Raw genomic sequence first — 7,291 nt, 5'->3', positions numbered from 1 at the left:
GTGTGTGGGTAATGATTTTTGTTTCAGTCTCGCACAAGAACTGGATGGCAGCCAATGATACAGTTTTCCATTAAAAGTATGTACAGCTAAGTCATAGAATTATTAATACATGATGTTACAGACCCTAAATATAACTTAAAAGGAGGATTAGACAAACTGACTCGAGATCCATTGTTGGCTATGAAACACAATGTCTGGAAACAAAAGTCCAGCCCTAACTCACTGGCAGAAGGAATAACATCTTAGTCTACAAATGGCCAGCTCTTTTCTTAAATATACTTTGTTACAGCTGAAGGCAAGAGAGTGGCATCCTTAGCGTGACACAGTGAGCAACACAAGCTTAACAAATCATGGAAGATTTCTTCAGTGGCAAAAGGTCAAGAAAAGATCACAGAAACACACACTCTGGGCTCCTACTGCAAGCTGCAAAACACTACCTCCCCCCAACATAAATGGTAAAGTGGATCAAAGGCTGCAGAATTATGGCTTGCTTAGAAAGGGAGCTGAAAGGGGCATCACTGTGGTGCTCTGGCCTGGTAACAGCAGAGGATGCACTACGCAAACTTTTCAACAGGTGTGAATTTTAGATTGTAGGTATGTTTCAGTAGGATTTCAGAAATGCTCAGCATCTAGTGTACTAAATAGAAGCATTTTAATCCCTTAAGTGCAAACTATATCTACTGATTTTTCCCTCACCCACGAGGCAAATGGCTGACAGTCAACACACAATTTGCTACATCACAATCAACATAGGGACAACTTAAACATGGAGAACTCAAAAAAATTTTCTCCCTGCTGAGTCAGCTAAATCATTTCACAATCTGCAGCAAAATCAGAGGTGTGTGCAGGGGCTGCTTGTCATGATGATGAGATGGTCACTGTTCATGTGCACTATGCCTGTGTCATAAGGAGAAAGTCTCTTGACATTCAGCTAGTTCCCTCACTTTCTTCATGAACTTAAGTGGTTTAGGCAAATGATATCCAGACTTTTTAACCTGCTGTCTTCTCATCCCTTCCAGAAGAGGCCAGAACAATTCATTTCCAGTCATTGGCAGCTTTTTATGCCCTGCATGCCAGATTCAGGATACCTGTTTTCAGTGAGTATTTTTCTTCTTGGAAAGGTCCTTAAGGTGCTGTAATCAAGATTTTCTAATGTTCTGTTGGCAAAGGTAAACAGTTATGTCCTAAGTTGTTGCAGGTCAAGGCCTTCCAACTGCCCCATGTGCAGTGGATATGTCATCAGGCAGTAAGGAGAGCTGGAATTTCAGTGTCAGAGGACAATGGGGTGTGCACAAGTTGTCACACAAAGCTAATGAATGAATGGTGCCCCTTGGAGGATGTCTTCCAGTAGAACACTATTGTGCAGCTTGGAGGAACTGCCCTTCATGGTGTATGCTCCCCACTGTCCCAGGCAGTCAAAACCTGAGGACAGCCACAGCATTGGATGTGCCAACCTGGAACTTTTTTTGCTGAGTATGACTTGCCGCATTTGGCATTAGTTTGCCTGTTTTGGGCTCGTCCCTTCTCACTTGTTTAATTTCTATAATTTCTCCATAATCATGTCCACGTAACTTCAGTGGATCTCTGTGGCAAACTGCATCAGGGAAGAGACCAGGGCTAAAGGGGGTGGGCAGGGATGAAGTGGAGAAAGTTATTTTTAAACTGAATCAGAAAGCTAAAATAGTATTGGGAAGAGCAGCCTTAGGAGTGGAGATGGGAATTGGAAACCTAGGTGTTCCAAGAGATCATGACAGGAGCTCAGTGCCTGTGGAACACACAGTTTTAGTTCTACAAAAACTGTGAAGAACCTGAGATTCCCAATTCTTAGCTGTGAAACTGTAAAGTCAAAAATGTTTTGTCCTTTCCTGCTGGTCACCAAAGTGGATGTCCATTTACTTCGGCAGTGTAGGGGCTCAGATGTCAGGCAACTGTCTAAGATTTATTTCATCAAACTTAAATGCCCTCAGGAGGCATCCATGAACACTACATGTTTATTTTTAATCTTTTTTTCCTATTTAATTTTTCAAAATTACATATCATATTTTTAGATATTATTAGATTTTAAATTTAAGTACCAAGAAAATGGGGATTATCCAAATTAGGCAATTCAACAGTAATCTTGTCCCCTGTTCATGTACTGAGAAATTCTTCTGTTACATGGACACATTCTTCCCAACAAGGTCTTGCTTCACAGGAGAATCCCACTGTAGATAAAAATAAATTAAGTATAGTAAAAAAATGCTATAGATAAGACTATAAGACAGTGCTTTTCTAATATTCCTTAGAAAATGGCATAGAGGCAGAGCCTCTCCAAGTTAGGTGGAGAGTTGGGAATGCAGAAATGGCAGGTCAAACAAAATCTGGAAACTACCTACTGAAAAAGATGAGAATGAGACTCTACATAAAAGTGGACAACATCCCATATCTAAAATAAGAGTTGCTGAAAATCTGATCCACTCCACTAAACTACCCACATCCTTGCACTTACAGACACACCAAAATTGCCTTGTCACAGCCTCAGAGTCAAATACTGAGGAATGACATGAGGCACTGGGTCTCAGGTCACCAAGTTCCCTCTACTTGGGCAGAAATCCAAGCAGGAATTTGCAAGAAGAGAATGGACTGTCTATCATTAAAGCATCAAATATTTCTAACTGGCATCCTGCCCAGTTGGCAGCACACAGTTCACAATTCAGTTATGCCATAATACTTCAGATATGTTTTCCTTTTTCTCCCCCTAAATAGCAAACTGAGGCCCAGGGTCTGAAATACAGAAGTCTCCAGCATTTACAACTGCAGCTGAGGACAGTGAGAGCTGTGATTTGAACATAATGAAATGATGTGCAGTGCCAAGTGGTCTGAGAAAGCACGCCCTGGGCACTCCGTCTCTTCTCCCAAGTAACAAGTGACAGGACCAGAGGAAACAGCCTCAAGTCACACCAGGAGAGGTTTCTATTGGATATCAGGGAAAATTTCTTCATGGAAAGGCTTGTCAAGCATTTGAACGTTGGAACAAGCTGCCCTGGGTAGAGGTGGAGTCACCATCCATGGGGGGATTTAAAAGATGTGTGGATGTGGCACTTGGGGACATGGGCTAGTGGTTTAGCAGGGGAAGGGTTGGACTCAATGGTTTTACAGGTCTTTTCCAACCTAAACAATTTGATGATTCTATCTCAGAAGAGGGCAATCAACACTAGAGGATGCTTTTGACACTGAACTTCCTACATGTCATTTCCCTTGCAAAGAAATAGGTATTATAGAACCCTCCTCCCTCTGCTCTTGAGATAAAACAAAGTTAGTGAAGTACCCAGATGATACTGTGATGAGTGTTATAGAAAAAGCCCAAAATAAAATTATTATTTTGTGCTGAGAGCAGAGCTGGAATGTTGCACAGGAAGTACAGCTTTGCACATCAGGAAGAAAGAAAACATTAAGTAGCCATTTGCAACATGTCCATCAGTCATTCTCACCATTAAAGGAGGCAAGAACCCAAATTCCCTGGTCCTGCCTTCCCTGTAATTGAAAATACATTTGGCTGAAAATATCTGAACATTGCTTTCTGTCACATCTGTGCAGTCAACCACAAATACAGCACTGAAAAATTCCTTCTAGAGCCTCTTTTAGCCTCATTTCATAATTAAATTAAACATATGCTATCTGCCCGTCAGCCTTGTTGCTCTTCTGAACCTATTAGATAATTTTGACCAAACTTAAGGGCAGAGCAGAGGTTTTAAGAAGTACAGTCGAAAATTTTGTGAAAATTGGAGGCTCTGGACTCTGGGTACTGTAAGAGTATGAACAGAACACAAGGGAAGCTAGGGCAGCAGGAAAACATTTAAGAAACTGTGCTTTTTGAGTTCTACAGTCCAAAGAACACTCTGTTGTTGATTTTACATTTTTTTAAATAAAAGAATCCATTCTAGTTGCGTCCCATTTAATTAACATGAAGGTTTCGTAACTATACTTGCATTTTAAGGGGTTACCACTAGGAAAGGACACAAAGTAAATGTGTGTGCATGTCAATGTTGGTACAGAACCACGTCCCTCGGTGAGGGGGGCAGAGGTCGGTGGAGTTCAGCTGTTGCACACTCTGCATGGCAGTAGCTAGAAAAAAACTAAGTGCAGCAGCAGATTAGTTACAGCATTTGTTGGCTCTTGCTTGATCAGGATGCTTATGGAATGTGAAAGGAAGGGAAGAGGAACTCAGGTTATTGAAGGCAGGTGACAAGGGCAGGGGCTCAGAGATCTTAAGAACAAAATATATTGGAAACAAAGTATCTTTAGCTCTGCTGCTTTAGCACTAACTTGTTTGTCCTCCAGTACTGAGGGAGCCTCTCCAAAACCTAGTATCAGTTATGATAGCAAAGAGCAGATGACATTTTCAGTTAGGTGTATTCTTAAGAGACATCACCAAAACCCACCCTCCTGATGATCTACAATGCTCTTAGTCTCTTACTTTGCAGTAAGTATGGCAATATCAGAACCCAAAAGTCTTACTGAACTTTCAGCCAGTGATAAAGAGGATTTTCCAAGAAACCTTTTTTCCCTGATATATTGTCTAAGATATATTGTCTAAGATTTCCTTTTTATGAAAAGGAAAATATGACCTTTTTTCAAAGAAATAAAGAAACTAAACAATGAGCATGGATTAAAAGTATTTCAGTTACTGTGAATTTTGAAGTTCTATTTGACTGAGATTGTCTCCAGTATTGCCAGACCTTGTTTGCAGTATATTTCATCTCTCATCCACTTTGTAAAGAAAAAAGAAAATCTCTTAAAAGGTGCTGCTCAGATGTGTTAAACAGTAAGAAAAGGTGATTCTTGCTCTTATGTTATATCATAAGAGGAGATCTGGTAACACTAGATAACCCAGCGTGGCTCCATTTCAATGGGAGATCCTTTTACAAGAGCGAGGGCACCCTGCAGCTGCAGAGCCCAGTGCCCAACTCCCCCCTCTGGTGAGCGAGGACCTGTCCGGAGCTCGGCTGGGAGTAGCTGCGGATAACGCTGCACTCACACAGCACCGAGACTGTTCTTCCCTTTAATTACCAGGTATTTCACAAGCTGCCACATAAAACACCAAAAAACCCCAAGCTCAAACAAACACAAACACCACCCCCCAAAAAGCCCAAAACAACTGCAAAAAACTCCCAACAAATCACCACCATCACCTCCAATTGATAAAAGTGTTCTGAACATACGATGGTGAATGGGAACTGTGCCTAAGAGTAAGCGCTGCCTGAAAAAAGTGGATGATATTTCAGTAGATCAACCTCCTCATTTAATTTTCTTCTTGACAATGAAAACAGATGAACAGAAATTTTATTCCTGGAAAAATTGGTTTCTCACCACTGTGGAAGTGCTGATGGAAAGGACAGCAGTTTATTCCTCCAGCACTTCACAGATTAATTCAAATTTTACACAATTATTTCTCATCCTCCTATCTATTCCATAAAGGCAATTAAAAATTTGTCAATGACTACAAAACGCCTCAGACCTTTCTCTCATCTTTGATAGTCACAAACACATCATCAGGCTTTTCTATGCAGTAGGAAGGTTGTAATCATACTCAGTAGGAATGGTAGGTGGGTGAAAAGGCATAATGTCCTGGGAAGATTGTCACTCAACACAAAGGACCAAGTGACAAGTCACCAAGGGAATTCCAGCTAAAGTGCTCAGCTACCAATAATACTACATAAGATGCTGAAAGAGCTGAGCACCGACACAATGAACAGAGAAAGGGTTATATACAAGTGGATACATCTTCAAGTTAAGTTAGACAATAATCAGGGTTACAGGCTGCAGCTATGACAAAGTAAACAACTTGAAAGGCAGCCCAGTTACCTCATTCAAAACAACAGTGTTGAGAGCATTTCCTGAAAGCTGGGGCATATTATCAGTTTTCATGGCAGTTACCTCAAACACCTCCACGTTATAAATTCACATGCCACCTTGATCATAGGGATTCATTTGTTCACACACACTTAAGACATTGTCTTTCCTTTAAAACTCAAAGTCTGGATGAGAAACAAGAGACACAAGAAACTGAGAAAAACATCACTGACTAATCAAGAAGAGGTATGCCAATACACCAGGATTAAAATGTAAGAACTAAAAATAAACTGTTATATTTTAAACACCACCAAAATCAGGAAGTCTGGATAGTACCAGTGTATTTGTTGATAACTCCTGTTTAAAAAACATTCAAAGTATTCTAAGTATTCTTTATAATAGTTTATGACTGTTATAACTGTTTGTTTTAATTGAGACTTAGCAATTTCCCTTTGAGGCCAATCTGTGTTCATATAGTTCTACTCGTATCTGTTCCCCCTAAAGGAAGAAGTGTCTGTCTTTTGCTTCAGTCAAACTGAAGTGGAGGAAGAAGTGTCCCATTGTATAATTGTAAACTACTTGACTCAGCATCTTTCTCCTACATTACAAAAAAAATACTTTTATTTAGCATTTGCCTTGGAATTCTGGGCTGTTATGACACTCAAGTTTAAGAAGCAGGTGGTGTGTCAGAGGTCCCCTTGCATAGATTAAAGAACATCATAGAGGGATTTAGGACGTACCTTCACTGCCCTGCACAGTATAGTGACACATATACTGGTTCTAAATGGGTATGAGAAGCAACCTCATTCCAGAGTTCTGCATGACAAGAATGAGTTTTTGATGAATGGAGTTTTTCATTAAAGCATTTACTAAATCAAACCTGAGAACCTTCCTTTCACAGCAAACTGTGTCTGAGAAGTCCTCATAGCAGAGCAGGTGACCACAGGAAGGATAAGGACAGCCATTTGTCTCATTCACACTCCCACATCTGCCTGTCCAGGTGGTTTCAGGAACCAACCGAGTCGATAACTCAGACTACTGTCTGTGCTCCCTACGTGTTTTAATATCGTGCTCTGCAGAGCTTATTTCATAAGCAAATGGTATTGCTGTACCTCTAAATGAGCAATAGGCTCAAGAGCTGTCCTCTTTCCATTAAATTCAAGGCCGTGTACATGCTTGCCCTTTTCCTCTCAGACAGGATTGCACAGCACAGAGTCTTAGGGCTGACTGAAAGCTTTACTCAGACACACCCGAGTGCTGGATGGGCTTTCATTGCCAAGCAGCACCGGCAGTTTCCCACGGCGAGCCAAGGGGTGTGCGGGGCCCGGCCGGGGCGGGGCAGGGCGCGCTGCGGGACAGCCACCACCAGGTGTCCCCCGAGCACCGCGGGGCAGGCGCGGGGCAAGAGCTGCGCTGAGGGTGTCTCCAGGGCCAGGAGCAGGGGTAAAGGTGTCTCCAG

The 7,291-nt window shown here is 41.6% G+C and overlaps 1 long non-coding RNA gene across 2 annotated transcripts in view; it reads right to left on the bottom strand.

Moving 5' to 3' along the window:
* Positions 1-1,474: 1,474 nt before the first annotated feature.
* Positions 1,475-7,291, bottom strand: part of LOC113951393 — a 13,236-nt gene continuing 7,419 nt past the window's right edge. Inside the window, exons 2-3 of one of the 2 annotated variants that reach the window (XR_003529130.1) lie at positions 6,945-7,291; positions 1,475-2,204 (exon numbers count right to left, since the gene is read on the bottom strand). The exon at positions 6,945-7,291 is cut by the window's right edge and continues 86 nt beyond it. This is a non-coding gene — a long non-coding RNA (uncharacterized LOC113951393). Of the gene's footprint in view, positions 2,205-5,304 lie in introns of those variants that run through there. The other variant, XR_003529129.1, reaches the window with a different exon arrangement.

This window comes from Corapipo altera, unplaced genomic scaffold (genome assembly GCF_003945725.1).
Source record: "Corapipo altera isolate COAL_440 unplaced genomic scaffold, ASM394572v1 67, whole genome shotgun sequence".
Taxonomy (NCBI): domain Eukaryota; kingdom Metazoa; phylum Chordata; class Aves; order Passeriformes; family Pipridae; genus Corapipo; species Corapipo altera.
Note: the sequence above shows the minus strand (reverse complement) of the source record. Positions and strands in the feature narration are given on the sequence as shown.